Source organism: Coenobita brevimanus, chromosome 75 (genome assembly GCF_032717465.1).
Source record: "Coenobita brevimanus isolate Jiangsu-jjx chromosome 75, ASM3271746v2, whole genome shotgun sequence".
NCBI classification, from domain to species: Eukaryota; Metazoa; Arthropoda; class Malacostraca; order Decapoda; family Coenobitidae; genus Coenobita; species Coenobita brevimanus.
In genome coordinates this window covers 8,275,235-8,295,476 of record NC_137028.1, presented here as the reverse complement: position 1 = coordinate 8,295,476, position 20,242 = coordinate 8,275,235, and positions in this window count along the sequence as shown.

Here is a 20,242-nt window from a genome sequence, read left to right as displayed (position 1 = left end):
TCTAATTTCTATCGTTACTTTCTGTTTCACATTCACTTAGGATACATACTGAGTTCAGCATTTTTATTTTTAATAAGAATCAGTGTCCACAGCAACACTTCAGTCCCTGCTTGTAATACTGAAAATTCACTTTTTTTATTATATCAACTCAATTAATACTGATTTTGACTAAGTGCCACATTCATTTCCAATAGGTGTTTCTTCCAGTTCTGTAACATAAGTATAAAGTGTTCCAGATTCATGGCAAGTCCATCAACATTTCAGTATCTCTTTGTAATAGTCCATTTTTATTTGCAATAAAAAAAGCTCATTTGTATTTATTTTTCATCAAGTGTCACATTCTCTCGAGATATTTGTAATTTATAGTCAATTATCATTATTCAATGGGTTTTCAGTTTTCACAAAAGAGGCAAGCGGTTCTTCAGTATCGTTATTTTCAACGTCTGTAAAATTTTTCACCTTTTTCTGTCTTTGTTCGTTAAATATTTTTAACATGAATTTTTTGTTTCAAGTTCAGTTGTGAGTGTTCACCACAAGTCTGGTAATAATTCAGAAAGTACAATCACCGTCACAGTACTTATCCCCATTAACATTCTTCTTCACCCTTACTCTCCTTCTCCTTCATTCCTCAAAGTATTGTCTGTCCATTACCATCAGGCAGACGGCGGTTGCTCTTATCTTGTGACACGATTATGATTCACTGACAGGCGCTGGTAATTGTGAAACATGTTATCGTTTATTAATTTGTTGATAATGGCTGATGTCACACCTGCGGCCTCTCTCACAAGTGGTAAGAATACAAGGGTGTGGGGGATTACTGTGGCTATAGTTCCTGAAAAGTTAACTAAAACTGGAAAATGATACTACTTAAGGGTCGCATTTTTGGATGGCGTTATAGGGTTCGTAGCATCTTATTCTCTTCTTTCTAAAATTACAGCATATATTTTTAATATCGACATACAGCACTTTGGGAAGACGAAGCAGTTATTCTTGGGAAGATCAAGATTACCGTATTTTCCAGATTTCTGTGCGACCATGTCGGCACCGGCTCTTAACCCCTTCATTACGAGATGTATTCTCTGTGCTAGATGAAATACGCTGGCCGTAAAAAATATGTAAAACAAATGGTACTGAAAGGATGAATGGATAGATATTCTTAAAATTCATTACAAGAGATCTTCGCTAAGATGAATGGATCCCCTGTCCTGACCTTTCTCTGTCTCGCTATCCCCTCACTATCCGTTTACTGTCCCTTATCAATCCCGTGCCCTGTCACTTCACTGTCCCTACACTATCCCCTGGCCTGGACTCTCATTGTTCCCTGACCCGTCTCTGTATCACTGTCTCCTCGCTATCCCCTCATTGTCCCTCGCCATGTTCTCTCACCGTCCCTTTTTGTCACCTCATTCACCCCATCTCAACCAAACACTTCATCCCTCGTAAACGGTCCATTGCGACGGGTGGAAATGTTGGGTGGGAAAGAGACTCACCTTTGAGCTTACTTATTTTCTCTAACGTTTCTCTGAAGATCGGTGCTGTGTGGCCTGAAACGTTGAGAAAATAAACAGGTCAAGCTCTAACCTGTGTCTTTCTGCCACCCAACACTTTCAGTTCATGCCTCTCAGTTACACTTGTCCTATCCCTCCACTGTGCCTTGTACCCCTAATATTTCCTTCCCTTTCCCCTCACTGTTGCCTCACAGTCCCATCACTGTTCCTTCACTATCCCTTGCCCTGTCCCCTCTCTATCCTCTCATTGTTGCATCATTGTCCCTTCACCATCCCATGTCATCCCCGCTTAACGTCACTTGCCTGCCTTCTTCGTCATCTGCCCTCTCCCCTCAGTCCCCCTTATCCTATCCCCTCACCATCTCCTATAGCATCCCCTCACTATTCCCTGCTCTGTCCTTTCACCATCCTATCCCCCCCTACTGCCCTCCCCTCCTCCCTCTCCCCAACACGTCACCTGTCTGTACCTCATCACCTGGATCAATGTCAACCTGGAGTCCTGGATACAGCACGCCCATTTCCTCACACCTTCACTACCACGGGATTTTGTTGACTTTATTCTTGTTTATTCCAAAAACTATTGTAATGAGCTCAGGAGTGATACTGAATTTCAAACTGCAGTGGGATGCGGCTTTCAATATCCTCTTCGCTTTATCAGACCTTCCTTAAGCTGTATAAACCTGTCTTGGAGCAGGGAGAAAATATTAAAGGCGTCATCGAACTGAAAAGGTTAACCGCCTCTCTACGATGCCGTATATAATATTTAGAACTGGAGGAATTACTGTACAGTAGATATAAATTTTACTGACATCTTAACCACAGCGAGAAATTTACCCCTTGTGCTGCGATTACTTTTTGTTTTATTCTTGTTACCATAACTTATTTTACTCAGTTTAGGATATATTTGTTGAGCTGGAGGTGTTAGATAATAGCCTCCATTACTTCCGTCTCCCTCAAACTGGACAAAATTGTTTGGTAATACAGCCAGGTTTAGCCAGTTTGTTTTCACCTGGCGGTACTGGGCTTAATGAGTCTCCATGGTTACTAGTCAGATCGACATTCCAGTCTGACTACACCTGGTCATCAACCGAGCTGAAAGGGGTTAGGGATTTTCGTCCGATTAAAGCAAAAATAGCAGGGATAAAACTGTATTAAGCCATCGTACTGGAAAGGTTAAGCTAAATAAAAAAATCTGACGGCTACGTGAATGAAATATAGATGTCATCGTGGTGAAGGAGACAACTCGCCTTCTCATGGGTGTCTTATGGTAAAGTCCCGGGTTCTCGTCAGGTTAGGAGGCTCCCTTGCACCTCTTCCTTACCAGCTAATTTTTTAAATATAGCGCGTTCATATTCTCTTATACATTATTTATGGAATCTACAGTATGTTGGTATAAAGAATAAATAGAATAGGAATACTAAGGGTTAATTTTCAAGATAAATCGCAAGAGGTGCTAAATGCTCCCTAAACTCACCAAAATGCGAGATTAACCTTACTTTAACCCCCTCAACAGATGCTCCCTAAACTCTCCAGAATACGGGCTTAAGCTCATTTTAATCCCTCCAGTAAATGCTCCCTATAACTCTCCAGAATACGGCCTTAAGCTTACTTTAATCCCTCCACTACGAGGTCACCCCCTGTGCTGGAAAAAAAAAAAAAAAACATATGAAGGTAGTAAAACAAACCCATTCAATCCGATGACGTGTTTGTTTAATATTTTTGAGACCCCAAGACGGTTTTATTCAGCTCAAGGAGAAAAAAGACTGTGAAGGGGTTAAAGGAGACTGCTGTGAGAGAGAGAGAGAGAGAGAGAGAGAGAGAGAGAGAGAGAGAGAGAGAAATAGTCTGAAGGATTAAAAGCGACGTCGGCATACTGAAGGGGTTGATATGGACTGATTCTAACCCCCTGATTCTTGCCACCACCAGACGATTTTATTCAGCTGAAGGAAATGTCTCTTAGTGATGGGGTTAAGGAATATCATTTTAGCTCCGAGATTTGCTACCTAATTTAAATAAGGTCTTTGTACCAGCAAGATTAAAATACATTTAACATGTATTCAGTATAGACGGTGGGTATTAGGGGTCAAGGGATATCAGTCAACCTTATGAAAGCGAGAATTTCCACCTGATCTATATAAACTCTCAGTAGTTTTAGAGGTACAGCAGCCCTAGTCTACAGGTATATGCAGTACAGACGGTGTGTATTATCGCCGTGTGTGTGTGTGTGTGTGTGTGTGTGTGTGTGTGTGTGTGTGTGTGTGTGTGTGTGTGTGTGTGTGTGTGTGTGTGTGTGTGTGTGTGTGTGTGTGTCCGACTTTGGGCATAGGCTTCACAGCCTGCTCCCAAGGCATATGCAACTGTGTGGTTCATAATACTGCCGGGCCTATACTCAGAGCAGGACACACACAAAATTCTGACTAATTTTGTTTTGTTCTTGCAGTTCGGGATAGCATCCCTGAAATTAAGGAGGTAACAGAAACTATATCTCTTTTAGCTGGAAAAGTCTCTTATGAGGAATAATATCGTCTGTAAAAAGCAAGAATAAAGTGGGAACATGTCAACGTATCCTGGGGGCAATTCTTATTACTGCCAGACGATGTATTTATATTAGGACAGCCCCTCGTAGTGATGGGATTAACGAAAACTGTAACTAATCCTTCTAGTTCTAAAATCTCTCCTTAGTAGAACATAATTACATAATCATCTGGATATAGACTGCGAGCTACACACAAACTCGTACTCGTGCTGAAAGGGTTAAAAATAAACATGGCGACTTCTCTTTCAAACCGCTGCGTCAACCTACTCAGATTACTCTTCTTTAATCAGAACAATGAAAGTTCACTTTCGCAAAGCTCGAATTTATCACCAACTACTGCATTAACGTCGGACTTTTTCACTTTCTTGCTTGCGACAAAATCACTTCCCGATTCATTGAAAGTCGATAGCCAGACCTCATCTTGCCAGCAATGCACGAGTCATCAATTTGCGAAAACTGCTGTCACTTTTTTCATCTTTACACCGTCTTCTTAGAGTGTCACATGTATCCTGGAATTTTCGCGATGGACATCTTATATTCTTCATCACGCCAATGGCCTTCGAAAACAGGGAAGGGAAAGCTGACCTGGTCTGGTCTAACGGGTCTTGATGAGTTCGAGTATACACCGGCTCAAACATCCTTCCATAGCTCCTCAGTCACTTGGCTCTATAGTTCAATTATTTCAAGTATCTATATCCACACAGAAGCCTGAAGAACACTAGACCAATTATTAATACAATTATGTAGAAAAACAGGGCGGCACACACAGGTCAGAGGTTGCGAACATGTGAAGACACTGTAATTAGCCGCCACCTACAGGACAAGGAGCCTCAGCGCGCAACTCGACCGACCAGCCAATCAGCGGACCGAGCGGGAAGGCGTCGACCAATGACGTGAGGGCTTCAGGCTCGGAGGCGGGAGCTCTAAGAAGATACGTCGAAGTGATTATTGATCTTCGCCCTCGAAACATTTGCCGAGACTTTCGTTTTTGGAGACTGCATTGCGATAACAAAAGATACTATTTCCTTTGTTTGCTACGCTGCAAGAATGTGGGAAATTATTCGCTATCTATGGGTATGTGGAATGTTTTTGACGACGAGTAGAGGGAAGATGAGAAAGAAGAAATCGTGCTACGTCTGTCGAAGCCAAGGCCGGTCTGGGTGTGAACGAAGACTCCATGACAGGTGGGAGGGTTCTCATCGTCGCCGCGGAACGTCCTCATCGATAAGCTCAATACGTAATGTATTTTTACGAATTATGTTTTGAAACTGTAGTGTTTTTATGCTTTACTGATATTCGCGAAACGTGTCCTCGCCGACAGGGTACCGCCACAGCTCTTGGCCTCACGACAGGATGCGAAATGGTTGGGATGGGGGAGGACAATCAAGTTTACCTGGAAATAGGACTCTACCGACACCCCCCACAGCGCTGTATCTCCCTCACTCTCCCGCAGCATTCATGTTTCTAGATAAATACGAGACGTGATGACGCTGGTGTGGGAAGCTTCGTAATTTGGCAGTCGGTTTGTTTTTACTGACGGAACTGGGTTACTGCGACAACTTGAATACGGAATGTTGGTTGCATGAAATTCAGTGAGTTTTAGTTAAGAGGTTATGGTCAAATCAACCTTCCAATACGACCAAATCTAGCCATCAGTTGAGCTGAAAGGAGTTAGACATCTTCGTCAAATTAGGAAAATGCGCTACTGTTGTCGTTACTATATTATTAGTCTAACTGATAAGATTCACACAATTCTAAGGGTTAAAATGTTAATGAGCAATTCTAAGTGGTATTATATACGAGCGCTACAGTTATATCAGTGACAACCAACTCCTTATAAGGTACATAAAAACTGACCCCTTCAACACGAGGACGAGTATGTGTTTAATTCGTGCGCTCTCCTGGCAATTTTCTTCAGCTCTGGAGGGAGTTTTCGGACTGGAAAGGTTAGATACAGCCCTGATTATTCCCTTTTCTGTGCTATCTCCAGGCGATTGTTTTTCAGCTTAAGTGAGAGGTTTTTCGAACTGGAGAGGATAGATACAGCCCTCATTATCTCCTTCTCCCCATTTCGTGCCATTTCTAGGCGATTTTTTCCCCCTCAGTTTATGAAAAAAAATGTTCGAACTGGAAAGGTTAGACACAGCCTTCATTTTCTTCTTCACTACAAGGGGTGTTTCTCATGCAGAATAAAACAGTATGATAACAAGACTAGAATATGAAAGGGGGCATCATAACCCAATGCTCTGACGGAATGTATGAAAAAAAAAAGTGAGAGCACGTAGTAGAGATAACAGCAAGATAATGTATGAGATACACTAAAAAATGGGAAAAGCTATGTTAATAACCGTGCTACATCTTTCCGTGTGGTGTGCAATAACCTCTTAAATCTAATGACGTACTTTTTAATTTTATTCCTATCTCTTCAGGCGGTTGCATTCACTGGAGGGGTGACTCTTCGAACTTGAGAAGCTTAGATGCAGCCTTCATTATCTCTACTATGAGCCTCTCCTGAACTAAGCAAAATCGTATAGGAGTAGCAGGAACATACACAAACAATATGTCCTCGGAATGAAGTAGTTAATATAAGGGGCGCATACATTTCTTTCTTTCGTCTGGAGCCTCCCCTTGCCCCCTCCCCTTTCTTTCGCTTTTCTCTTCCAACAGCATTGCATACAGTCATGGTAAATCCGATATTACTCTTTGAGGTGCAAGGGCCCGAGACTAGGCTAACGCAGTCCAGCAACTTTCAGGGAATATGATAAACTTATTTCCCCTAATGGCTTTACATGATCGAAAAGCCTGAAGTCACTTCTTAGATAATCGAACCTATAGGACGTCACTCCAGCGGCCGGCTACGTAGCACACACACACACACACACACACACACACACACACACACACACACACACACACACACACACACACACACACACACACACACACACACACACACACTCTCTATCTCTGCAACTTCCAGCCAAATTTATTCAGCTAATCGAAGACTTCGAAGTGGAGGAGGAGTTAGATAAAGCCTCCATTTATCCCTTCACTACAAGAGGCCGCACCAAGCAGAATAAAATAATCTGGAGGTGGTAAAAATAAAATAACAAAATTCGTCACCAAATGCTAGGGGATACGAACTGTTTTTCTGTCCCTTTCTCTTCTTTTTCCCTGTTTCCACCTCCTCCATTGACCCCCCCCCCCGACAATATTCTGGGCCAAGGATGTTTACTTAGGCCAGTATGAAATTTTTGAGTACCTCTTCCTTACCAGTGCATTTTTCCATATGGCCAATTGACTCCTTGATTCCTGTGGTCTTTTCTTCTTTAGTTTAATCTTGCTACTTTCAGACGACTTTATTCAAATTAGAAAAGGCACCTCGTGCTGAATGTACTACTGATGGCTGCACTTAACCACTCCAGTTCGAAAAATCTCTCGAGAGCTAAATAAAATTATCTGGAGATAGCAATAACGAAATATAATTACAGGACATAGGAATGAAGGCGTTATTTTTTTTCTTTGTGCAATACTTGTCGATATTACAATGACGGATCATCTTGAACCCTTTCGCAAAGTTTGGTCCAATGGATTAAGAACTACATTAACTGATCTTACCATGTGACCTTGATCTTTGACCTATTTTTCTAAAAAAAACTAAGCCATCCTTAGCAGACCCTCAACCCTTTCATCAAACTTGTCTCAAATCTTATAAAAGCTGTTGTGGTTATTTTGTTCACTCACAGGTCATTTATGGACCTTACTCTGTGACCTTGACAGTTGACTGAATGTTTTTAAAATCGAATCCTTTCGTCCTAGCCATACCCTTTACCCTTTCACTACGTTTGGTCTAAGTTGGATCAAAAGTAAAGCTGATCTTGCCATGTGACCTTGATCTGTGACCTTTCCATGTGATCTTGGTCTTTGATTTAATGTTCTTAAAATCGAAGCCCTTTATTCTTGCCTTACCCTGAACACTTCCGCAGAGCTTTGGTTTCAATGGATAAAAACTGTTTAAGCTGACCTTGCCATGTGACTTTCACTTCTGATCTATTGTTCTCATAATTTTCACTCTAATCTTAAATGTCAGGATCAACTGCCTAACCTCGGGCTCCTACGTTCCTTATGGGGCGACACAGGAATACATGATGGATGGATGGATGGCATAATGCTTTAACCCCTGGCTGATCCTTGGCTCTCCCATCAGGGTTGGTCCAAATCTGATCAAAACACACACACGGGCACACACGGACCAAAGTTTGAGAAAGCCCTGTCATCGTGAACTTTAAATGATTGTTTTAAAAATCAATCCCCCCCCCCTCCCCGTTATTGCCTTACTCTCAAACCTTCCGCAGAAATTGGTCTAATTCGTATCAGAAGTTGACCTTGTCATGTGACCTTGACCTCAGACCTGCTGCTCTTAACAAAAAAAAAAAAGTCCATCCCATTTCTAACGACGGGAAATAAAGATATCGGAGGTTTTCATCTTAGGTAAGAGACGTGTTCCAATATCTCGAAACTTTACCCACTATCATTATCATCATAATCCTCATCATCACCATAACCCTGTTTCTCACTGGCTACTGTATGAGTTAGGAGGAATGCAGAACAAGAAAGTGATATTGTAGTTTGGGGGAACCGGCTAAGTATTGTATGTGTTGCAACAAAATGTTAGCAGGTAATAGGCATATGATTTACTAGAACGTAATAGGAAAGTAGTAGTTGTAGGTGTAGTAGTAGCAGCAGTTGTAATAATAATTATAATTAATAATAATAATAATAATAATAATAATAATAATAATAGTCATCATCATCATCATCATCATCATTATCATCCATCCATCCATCATCAAATCCTATGCCGCCCAAAGAGAAGCGTAAAAGCCCAGGGCTGGGCAAGTTGGTCCTGACATTCAAGACATAATAATATTAATAATAACAACAACAACAACAACAACAACAATATACACATACCTGGGACTCCAGTATGTCCTAGGTAAGCGGACCCTTCATTTTTTCTTTTTTTTTTTAGCTGTGTATTTTTTTTTCAGTCCGTGAAGAGAAAGAAAATCTTTCTCTTTAATCATTACACCCAGTCAACACATAACCAGCAGTAAATGTACAATATTGTTGGAAGTATAAAACAACTTGTATTTTCAAAAACTTCTTGCTTGAATTTGACCCTGTTACTAAAACTTTCTAGTTTATAAAATAGGTTGAAAATAATGATTTAACACTGTTTTTCTACATTTCAAAAGCAGGACTGTCATCACTAAAAAAAAAAAAAAAAAAAAAAAAAAAAAAAAAAAAAATGGACCAACCCCATGTTTTCAAAAGCTCTGAAACGTGGCACATGAGGACCATAGAATTGCACCGCTTAGTGTGATTAACCATAGCCACCTAACCCATTTGTGTCGAGGGTCACTGTGTTTATAGTTTTGCTGGAAGGGCACTTAGCGTAACGCCTTCCGCCCATTGTCTTACATTCGCAAAGCTCATAGTTCCGTACTCTTTGGTTCCCCCCTAATTCCATCTTTTTTTAAAGGACGCTGGGCACCAGTGGGTTAATCCATTCGGTATGACAACAGCCTTTGGTTTTAAGTATTCTTCATAACTCTAGAGATTGTATTCAGTATAGGAAAGACTCACGTGGTCAGCTGATTACTGAAGGCCATCATACTCTCCCAAAGCTCAACAAAAGCGTCTGAAAATGACATGAAAAAAAAAAAAAAAATCTGGTTGAGGGGGTAAAAATTGCGAAAAGGAAGTTACTGTACACAACTGATTTTTTCGGTCATTTATGTAACATCTACGGATATTAAGTTCCACCAGTCTGAAACCTAAGTTACAGAGTGTGGTCAGCAGATTAACAGAGAACAAGACAGTGAATCTTCGTTACGTGCTTCAGCAATTTCTCCCCTGTAAAGACTGATAATCTATCCCTGGCACCCTTTCAAAGCTCCCCTCCTTCTACTTCCACTTCCTCCCCAGCTTTACTTCTCGCTCTCTCGTTCCTCCCTTCCTCCATCTCAAGTTTTACCTTCCCGTCCCTCCAACCACTTCCCTCTCATCAGTTCCTTCCTCCCTCCCTCCCTACTTTCCAACACCAACTTCCTGTTTCCCTCTCTCTCGTGCTCCATCAGCTCCCTCCTCTCTTCTTTCTTCCCACCAACCTCTTTCAAAATAATTCCTCTCTCCTTTCCCTCTTCTGCTGTACCCCCATCAGTTCTATTTCTTCCTACAGTACTTCCCTCCTTCCCTACACTAACAACCCCCCCCCCCTCCACTATCTATCTATCCTCTTTCTCTTTTTATCAACCAATTACCCCCACCAACCTTCTCTTTCCCTTCAATCACCAGGCACATTCCCACTTCCTTTCCTCTCTCCTGCCATTCCTCTTCCGTTCATCATTTCCTTTTCACCAGTCCCCATCCTCATTCCCTCTTTCCATCCATCCTTGCCCCTTCACCATCTCCCTCCCTGCCCTCTCTTTTTTCTCCAACCATTTCCCTCCCACCAGTCCTTTCCTCCGTGTATTGCCCCTGCCCCCCTGCCCCCCTGCCCCTATTACTCCCCGTCCCCCCTGCGCCCCCGAGGTTCATCAGTCATGTGGTGCAACTCCCAGGCTCCCCCGCTGCCAGACCCTTCACCACCACCACCACCACCACCACTACTGCTATCATCGCCATCACTACTACGACTATCACCACAATCACCATCACTACCATTGCTGTTACCATCAACCACCATTACGACTACTACTACTACCACTAGTATCGTCATCACCACCAGAACCACTACCACTAGCTACGTACCTACCGATATAATATATATATATATATATATATATATATATATATATATATATATATATATATATATATATATATACACAGTAAAATGTGTGTGTGTGTGTGTGTGTGTGTGTGTGTGTGTGTGTGTGTGTGTGTGTGTGCGCGCGCGCGTGCGTGCGTGCGTGCGTGTAAACTCCGTGTACTGCCATTTTTTTTTTTTTTTTTTTTTTTAACCTAGGAAAACGAAACTTTGCACAGTAGACCTCCAACTCGAGCAGGTTTAAGGTAGGATAAAATCCAAGAAGATCGCCCTGGTAGGCAAGATAGGACCCGGGGCTTCTCAGAGGGGCGCAGAAATAAGGGGAAATCTCAAGTTTGGACCTATGAGATTGGCGCCAATGACTCGGCCGGAAGGCGAAGCGCGGTGAGGTAAATACCTTCCCCGGCAAGTGACACATGCAGCATCGGCAGCTCTAAAGGAAAAGGAGTTAACTAACATGTTATCAAAGAAACGAATGCTGTGAATACTGAGACGGACATTGCCGAGTTGGACGTACAGACAGAAAATAAATTAGTACAGTACAGTGTATTGATAGAAACGTCCCTAAGTCCCTTTAGTTCAGTAGATGGCCAAACGTACTCATACTGGAAGCTGATCTGACTAATAACCAAGACTCATTCTTTTGTCACAACTACGGCTCAAAAGTCATGTGTAGCGATGACTTAGTATTCAGGTTTTGGGGGTGGCCAAGTTCCGTTACGTGAATGACTCATATGTTTATTTTTTCCTGGAAAGTCTTTCTCTGTCTCTGTGTGTCTGTCTGTCTGTCTCTTTCTCTCGCTCAATCTACCTATATATATCTGCGGACTTGAAGCCTTTGGTTCTTAGCTCTTTGCATAATAAAGACTATAAATAAATCAAAATACAATCCCCTGAACGTGTAAAGCAGTGCTAGATCTCCTCTGTCACGCCGAGTGCGGAGTGTGAGAGACGGGTGAGATGATCTAGCGGTAATGGTGGACACGCGGCCTTGTTGACACAGTAGTAGCAAACCATCGCTGCCGAGGGGGCGTCATCAAACAAGCAACAGGTTCATCCCAGCCCTCATGCTGCAACAAAATGTGCTGCGAAGTCTCCTATGACACCTACAGTAGAATACAGCCCTACGGCAATATGGTGAAGATAGCAAGAGTTCTGGTCAAATAGAATAGAAAAAAAAAAAAACGGGGGCGGTTTCTGCTAGTCCCTTATGCTAGGAAATCTTTTGTACCAATGACAATGCAGCTACCAGCACCACCAGCCTTTAGCATATATAATCTGCCACTTCTCTCTCATGTTCACTCTCTCCCACGAGTCTCACCGCCATCCTTCTTTACACTGCTTTCATAATACTATCCGGCTAATTCCAATCTACAAAACCTGACCGACATTCCTCTCTGTAAAAAAAGAATAATGAAGAAAAACAAGGGAAATGCCTGCTCTCTCTCTCTCTCTCTCTCTCTCTCTCTCTCTCTCTCTCTCCCCTGCACGACAAGACAAACACTACCGTAAACCGTTTCACTTTATCTGGATTTGCTCGTATTCCTCACCCATTAAAAAAGATCCTCACAAAACCCTCCACTCTACGTCTCTCTCTCCATCCCTCCTTCATTCCCAGCTTCCTCTCCAACAGTCCTCCTCCTTCTCCTTCTTCTCTAGCCTTCTTCTGTTATACTCCCTTTCCTCCTCACGTCTCTCCTTCTCCAAGTGTCTCCTGCCCCCACCCTTCCTTCCTTCCAGCCCGCATTTTCCTACACCCATCCCCTGCACTTCACCCTTCCCCCCTCATAGTCCTTCTCTATTTCCCTCCCGTCCCTGTCCTCCTCTATTCCTTCCTCACGACGCTCTCTTTCTTTCCTCCCCTTCCTTCTCACACCCCTCTTTTTCCTCCGTCCCTTCCCTGTCTTCCTCTCATCTCAATTCACTGCCCCCCTACTCTTCTTCCTCCTCCGCCTCCTCCTTCCTCACAGCCCTCCTTCTCCCCCTTTACCCCTCCCCCGCCGCACGCTGCCGCCTGTGAGGGGTCGGGCGTCAGCAAAGCCCAGCATAACACTGTCCGACACGCCCCAGGATCAGCACCTTGGGCGGCACGGGGAAGAGGGGTCGTATTCTGTGGTCCGTGGAAATATAAAAGACAAAGTAGCTATACAAAATCAAGCGAGAGGAGAAAAGGGAGCGAGTCACTGAAAACGTACGTGTAGCCCCCGTAGAGTTTATTCCATCAGCTATCTTTCCTTAGCACCCCCTGTTTTGGTAAAAGGTGTTTTGTTGTTCCTACGCTAATCAGGGGCGTATCTAGCAACATAGTAAGGGGGGTACGTTACTGGTAAATTTTCTAGATTACGATGGGTGAAAAAATGTTAGGGACGGATCTTTACTCCTCTTACACACACACTCTCTCTCTCTCTCTCTCTCTCTCTGTATACATATACAGTATATATACATAATATATACAGTATATATACATACACCGTATATATATATATATATATATATATATATATATATATGTATGTATGTATGTATGTATGTATGTATTTTCTCACTACCCATCTCAGAAAAAATATATATTATATTGACGAGTCTTTTTCATCACCACCACCATCGTCATCATCACCGTCGTAACTCTTCTACACTAATAAAAGGGATGTGTCAGATCTCAGGGGAGGCACAGGGAAGAATACACAGAATTATCAACGCGGTGACCCGTAAAATGACTCATATATCCATTCACTCATCATTCCACTTTAGAAAAAGTCTTAACCCCTCCAACGCGAGGGGATTTTATTCTTGCTCTTTCCAGACGATTTTAGTCACCTTTGGAATGACTTTTAAAGCTGGAGGGGTTAGATATAGACTTCATTGACCTCATCAGTACGAGGTCTTTCTAAAGATAAAATCGTCTGGATAACAAAAATATTCACAAATAAATCATCATGGTAAAAGGGGTGACCCAATGGCGAAGAAAGGCCAGTAATATGCTGAATAAAATCATCTGGCATTTAACCCTCTGAACCGCGGGGCGTCTTTTTTTTTTTTTTTTATCCCATTTCCTTCCCATCTGACGATTTTATTAAGTTCAGGGGAAAAATATTCGAAATGGAGGAATTAGATATAGCCTTATTATACCCAGTCGTACGGGAGGCCTTTCCTAAACTGAATAAAATAAAGGAAAAGAAATAAAGCTGAATACAGTAAAAGGAAAAAAAAAGGCATTATCCGGAGTCAGAGAGTTAACCCCTTCAGTCCGACTGTGTGTGTGTGTGTGTGTGTGTGTGTGTGTGTGTGTGTGTGTGTGTGTGTGTGTGTGTGTGTGTGTGTGTGTGTGTGTGTGTGTGTGTGTGTGTTAGTTTCAGTGAATTTTGAAGGACCCTGAAAAACTGGACTGGTCAAATATAGCCTTCCTTACCCCTTCACTGTAAGTGGTTTTGAGAAAAGCTGAATAAAATCGTCTGAAGGCAGGAGGAATAAATCAATAAGCTACTCCATCGGGCTGAAGGGGTTAAAGTTGATCAAGGCCTGAGAGTTGCTGGAGACTTATTTTTTACCATTAGAAAAAAAAAGCACACCATTCTTAAGCTGAAGAAAATCGTCTGGCAGTAGCAAGGAATAAAATTACTAGATATTTTTCACATCTTAAAAGAGTATAGTAACACATTTATTTTCTCCTGGATGTGCAGTTGGGTACAAATTATCTACCAGTAAAGATCCCAGTCAAAAAAAAAAAAAATCGTAGGAATATAAATAACCAAACAAAGAAAAGGTGAAAAAGAGACAAATAAACAAAATAAATAAATAAATAAATAAATGAATAAATCAATAATACAATGTGCCTCCTTTTATTTTAGTCGTCCCCCTTTTCTTACATAATCGTACGTTTTCTTTCTGCTCCACATATTAGTTCATAAGTTTGTTTTAAATGCATAATGTTGTATTCATCTTATCTCTCTCTCTCTCTCTCTCTCTCTCTCTCTCTCTCTCATCCCCGCAGCCTAAATTTTTCCTCTCTCCATCTTCCTCGCAAATCCTCCACCTCCCTCCCCATATCTGCTTCAAGCCTGACGATCCTTCCCTCCCCCCTCCTTCCTCCTCCTCCCCCTCACCCCCTCCTGTTCCCCCTCCCCACTCCCTCCTCCTCCTCCTCCTCCCCACCCCCTCCTCTTTCCCTGTCCCCTCCTTCATGTTCTACCTCTCATTCATTGCAGTTTCTCTCTCTCTCTCTCTCTCTCTCTCTCTCTCTCTCTCTCTCTCTCTCTCTCTCTCTCTTTTAATCAACCAGCTAATTAATCAGTCAATCAATCAACTTGTCTAGCTATCCTTCTATCGCATATAACAGTAACCATCCATCCTTCTATCTACCTTTCTACAGTATATAACAGCATCCATCTATCATCATCTATCAATCTATCTATCTGTCTCTATTTACCTATCTATATATCCGTCTATCTTCTGTCTATCTTCTTTCTGTCTTTCGGATTATCTGTCTATCTATCTACCTATTTGTCAGTCTATATGTCTACTTTCGTTTCATTTTGCTCTCATTTGTTTGTTCCCCCTCCTCCTCCCTCCCTCCCTCCCTTCCTCTCTCTCTCTCTCTCTCTCTCTCGTAGTGATGCTAAGTGTGAGTGTAACAGATGCTTATATTCTCGCGGGGGGGGGGAGGAATGGGAGGGAAAGGAGGGGAAAGAGAAGAGGAGGAGGGGAAGGAGGAGCAGAGAGGTAGAAGAAAAACAGAGGGGAAGAGAGATAAGAGAGAGAGAAAAAAAAGAGAGGGGGGGGGAAAGGAGGAGATAGAGGAAGGAGGTATATGGAAGAAAGAGAAATGGAGAAAAGAAAAAGAGGGAACAGGCGAAGGTTGAGGGATGGGAGGAAATAGAGACAAGGGAAAGAGGGGAAGGAAGGGATGGGAGATAAGCAGGGAAGGGAATGAGAGGTTGAAGGCAAAGAGAGAGAGAGAGAGAGAGAGAGAGAGAGACACACACACACACACACACACACACACACACACACACACACACACACACACACACACACACACACACACACACACACACACACACGTGCTGATGTTCAACTGTTTACATGGGCAGTGTGTTCCTTCCCTATGGAGACTTCGTAACACCTCTTCCTTAGTGATTTGTTTTCCATCTTAAACCTTAATACTTCTTTAACCTCTCTCAGTGTGTTCATCTATCTATCTATCTCTTTATCTATCTATCTATGTTTCTATCTGTTTGTCTCTCTGTCTCAATAAACAACATCCTTCTCTGTTGATTCTCTCACCACCTATCCATCTGTCTACCTGTCTATGTATCTATCTGTTTGTCTTTCCACTCTCTCTCTCTCTCTCTCTCTCTCTCTCTCTCTCTCTCTCTCTCTCTCTCTCTCTCTCTCTCTCTCTCTCTCTCTCTCTCTCAGAAACAGCTGCCACTTTACACACTAGCAAACTCAAGGGTCAGATTACTCCTCCCTCTCTCCATGTGAGAGGGGGGAGGGGGAGGTAAACAGAGGGAGGAGAAAGAAGAGGGGAGGGAGGGTAGAGGAAGGGGAAAGGGAAAGGGAGGGAGAAGGAAGAGTGAGGAGAGTTGTAAGTGGGGCGAGCAAGGGAGATGGAGAGGCAAATAGAGGGAGGGGAAAGAGAAGAGGAAAAGGAGAGGACAGGGAGATGAAGAGGATAGAGTAAGGGAAACGAAGAGGGGGAAAAGGGGGGAAGGAGGCAAACAGAGAGAGGAAAGAGAAGAGGATGAATGGGGATAGGGAGAGGGAGGGGATAACGGAAGGGAGAAGAAGAAAGGAAGGGTGAAGGGGGTGCCATTAGGGAAGGGAGGGTGAAGGGGAGGAATGGGAGAAGGCGTGATAAGAGCGAGGAAAGAGGAGAGGGAGGGGAATAACAGGAGGGAGAGAAAGAGGGATGGGAGGTGGAAAAGGGATAAAAAGAGGACGGAAAGAGAAGACAGGGAGGGAACAACAGGAGATGAACGTATTATGGATGGAAGAGGTACGTGAGGGAAGAGAGGGGGAGGAGAATAATGCAAGGGAGAAGAACAGAGAAAAAGCGGAAAGGGAAGGGAGAGATATAGGGCAGGATAAGGGAGACAGAAGAGGGAGAGAGATACCATGTATGAAAAAAAGGGTGAAAAGAGAAGAGGAGGGGGAAGATGTCAAAAGTGGGAGGAAAGGAAGGGTGAGGAGAGGAGAGGAGGGTGGGAGGATGTCAAAAGTGGGAGGAAAGGAAGGGTGAGGCGAGGAGAGGAGGGGGAAGGATGTCAAAAGTGGGAGGAAAGGAAGGGTGAGGCGAGGAGAGGAGGGGGAAGGATGTCAAAAGTGGGCGGAAAGAGAAATGAGAAAGCAGTGATGAGGAACAGAGAAGAGGATAATGGAGGGTACAGAGAAAATGGAGGGAGAGGGAACCCATGGGGTGACTAGGGGAGATGAAGCAAATAGGTAGTGGGGAAAAAGAGGATGGTGGGAGGGTTAAAAGGAAGGGTGTAATATGAGAGCTGGAAGAAGGAAAGGACGGATAGAGAAATGAGGGGTTGCTGTTGCTTTACTCCGGTCTGTCTGGTCAAGCAGAGCTGACCTATCGATCTCATGCAAGCAGTGGCCTGTCTGTGGCAAACAGCACCTCTCCAAGGTCGGAACAGGGTTCTTCCACGTGGAAAGGTGCAGGGAAAATGTAGGGAGCATAGCCCTCAGGACGATGAGCTGTGTATAGCAGATATGTATGTGCTGTAGTCTCAGCCTGGACTTTGATAGAATGGTAAATGTGGTATAGTTCCCCGCCTGGTAGTGTTGTGCAATGCTACCGGGCCCTGAGCACACTTCACTTCCATGGTAGTGCCTCCCAGGACGATGGTAACCACTCGCGTACCTCCTTTTGGCAAGCTAACGGGTGTTACACCTTGCCCAAGGATGACCTGGGACTATGCAGGGCAGGGGCGTCCATCTTCCCTTGAGCAGGACAGAAGTTCCGGCCGCATACCCTTAGAAATGAGGGGTGAGTAGATGAAGAGGTAAAGACAAGGGGAGAGATAAGAGGGAAGGAAGAAGGATGAGGTGGCGAGGTGGGAGGGATGAGAGGGGGAAAAAAGGAATGGGAAGGACAACGATAGATGGAAGAGAGGGTGAGGAGTAGAGGGGATGACAGGAGGTAAACAGAGAAAGGAAACAGAAGAGGGAAGGAAAGATGAAAAAAAGAAAGAATGGAGTGGAAAAATGAAGGGAGCAGGAGAGGGACGAATGAGGAGGGGAAAAGGAAAAGGGAGGGAGGATGAGACGAAACGGCAGAGAAGAGGGAAGGAAGAGAGAGAAGCTGACTGATACGAAAGGGTATAAAGGGAAGGTAGAGAAGAGAAAAGGGAGGGTGTAAAAGATAGGATAGGAGACGTGAGGAGGGGAGAGGGATGGTGAAAGGATGAAAAAGGAGATAAAGAGGAAAGAAAAAATAAGAAAATTAAAGGGAAAGAGAGAAGGAAAAGGAGGGGGTGAGAGAAGGAAGGGTGCGGAATGGAACAAAAGGGAAGCGATATGCAGTGCGATAGCCCAAGAATGGAAAGGGCAAATACAGGCGACAGGAGACAGGGTGAAAAGACAGTGTGAAAGAGGACGAAAAAATCGTTGATGAGAGTATAAGTAAAAGAAAAGATATGCACTTGCAGTGAGTTGATGCAAGACAGTTTTATTAGGGTCAGAGAAAAGCCCTCTAATGACAGGAGTTAGAAGCAAGCCCCATTCTCTCCTGCTGCCGAAGGAATTCTTTTTTTACATTACATTCTGAGCAACATCGAACGGATTTATTCAGCTCACGAAGGAACTCTCACAGTATGTAAGTATTGTGGCATTCGGCTAACAAACGTCAGGCATTGGTGGGAAGTTGTACAATAGACGCTGAAGCCGTGTTTTACGGGTCATGAAAGGCAACTGTTTAGTAGAGGCCGAGGAATACCATTTTCTGTTACTGGTGAAGTGACCCGGCCCTACCCCGGCTTTGGGAGTGTAGGGGGAGAAGAGCGTGTGAAAACTGTGCTGTATTACCTGTATTTGAGTGTGAGAGAGTCTGTATATGTTGCTGGGGGAACCTCGAAAGGGTGTGAACACGTAAAAACACATGGAAGGACATACCGCTGCACCCTCTTAAATGTACGCCCCCTGGTGGGATTGAACCTAGGCCAGGAGAACTGGTAGACGAACATGTTATCACCCGACCAGCGGAGGCTCCTTTTCCAGAGTGAGGGGGAATAAAGAGTCTGGGAGCGGAGAGGGGGGAGGAGAGAGGGATTTTGTAGAGAGGGAGAAGTGTAAGAGGCTAGGGGATGAAAAAGGACTTGATAGCACCGCTTTTATTGAGGGATCAATATTAGTAGTTACTGCGACGAGTTGAAAACACGATTTTGTGGGCCGAGAATTTTTCATCATATCATTAATATCGTCATCATCATCATCATCATGGTGATGATGATGATGATGATGATGATGATGATGATGATGATGATGACGATGATGCCAATGCTGATCTCAATGATGATGATGATGGTGAATATTTCTACCCAGTAAGTCGTGTGCCAAGCTCGTCGCAGGAACTACTGTCATAATCAAAAACAACACCACCATTATCAGTACCCTGCCCCTGTTTCTCACTCTCATAATTAGGCTGAGCAGGATCCAGGTACGGAAAAGCAGCTACAAAATAATGCTAATCCACCAACACAGCACTCACTGAAATGAACCCCACATGCATTTCTTCCTTCCCTGCCACACTACTGGGAAAAGATAAGTCCCATCTACACCTGCTGTCAGCCTCTCAACATTCCACTTGAGATACTTTCCTGTAATATGCCTTTTTTTTTTTTAACCTTTCACTCTGATGACGTATATTTTGTTTCAGGTTTATCCCTCTCGCAACCCGACGTCAGATGATTTCAAGTCAAATTTACGGGATCTCTCTCGTAGTGAAGGGGAAAAATTTTAACCCATCTTGTTCGCAAAATGCTTCTCCATACTCTGAATTAAGGTGCCCGACTGTTGCAAGAATAAACAAAATATACGTCATGGGAATGAGGGGGTTAATGTAAAAAGAAGGAACCAACGGTCGTAACCCTCTGAAAATACTCTCAACCCCTTCAGCCCGAGGATATCATGTCACGTTCTTCTAGCTATCGTCAGACTATTTTCTTCAGTTCAGGAAACCACCCCCTAGTAATGAAGAGTTTTGAAAAGATTTGAAAGTTTCTCCATATTTATAATTTCTTTGATTTCTTGGCTGGTGTTACATGATAAACACTGGACCATTTATGTTTACAAATGCTGCCTTTTTTAAAGTTATGTATTATTTAATGTAAAATTCTTTTTCCGCTTTCAAAACTG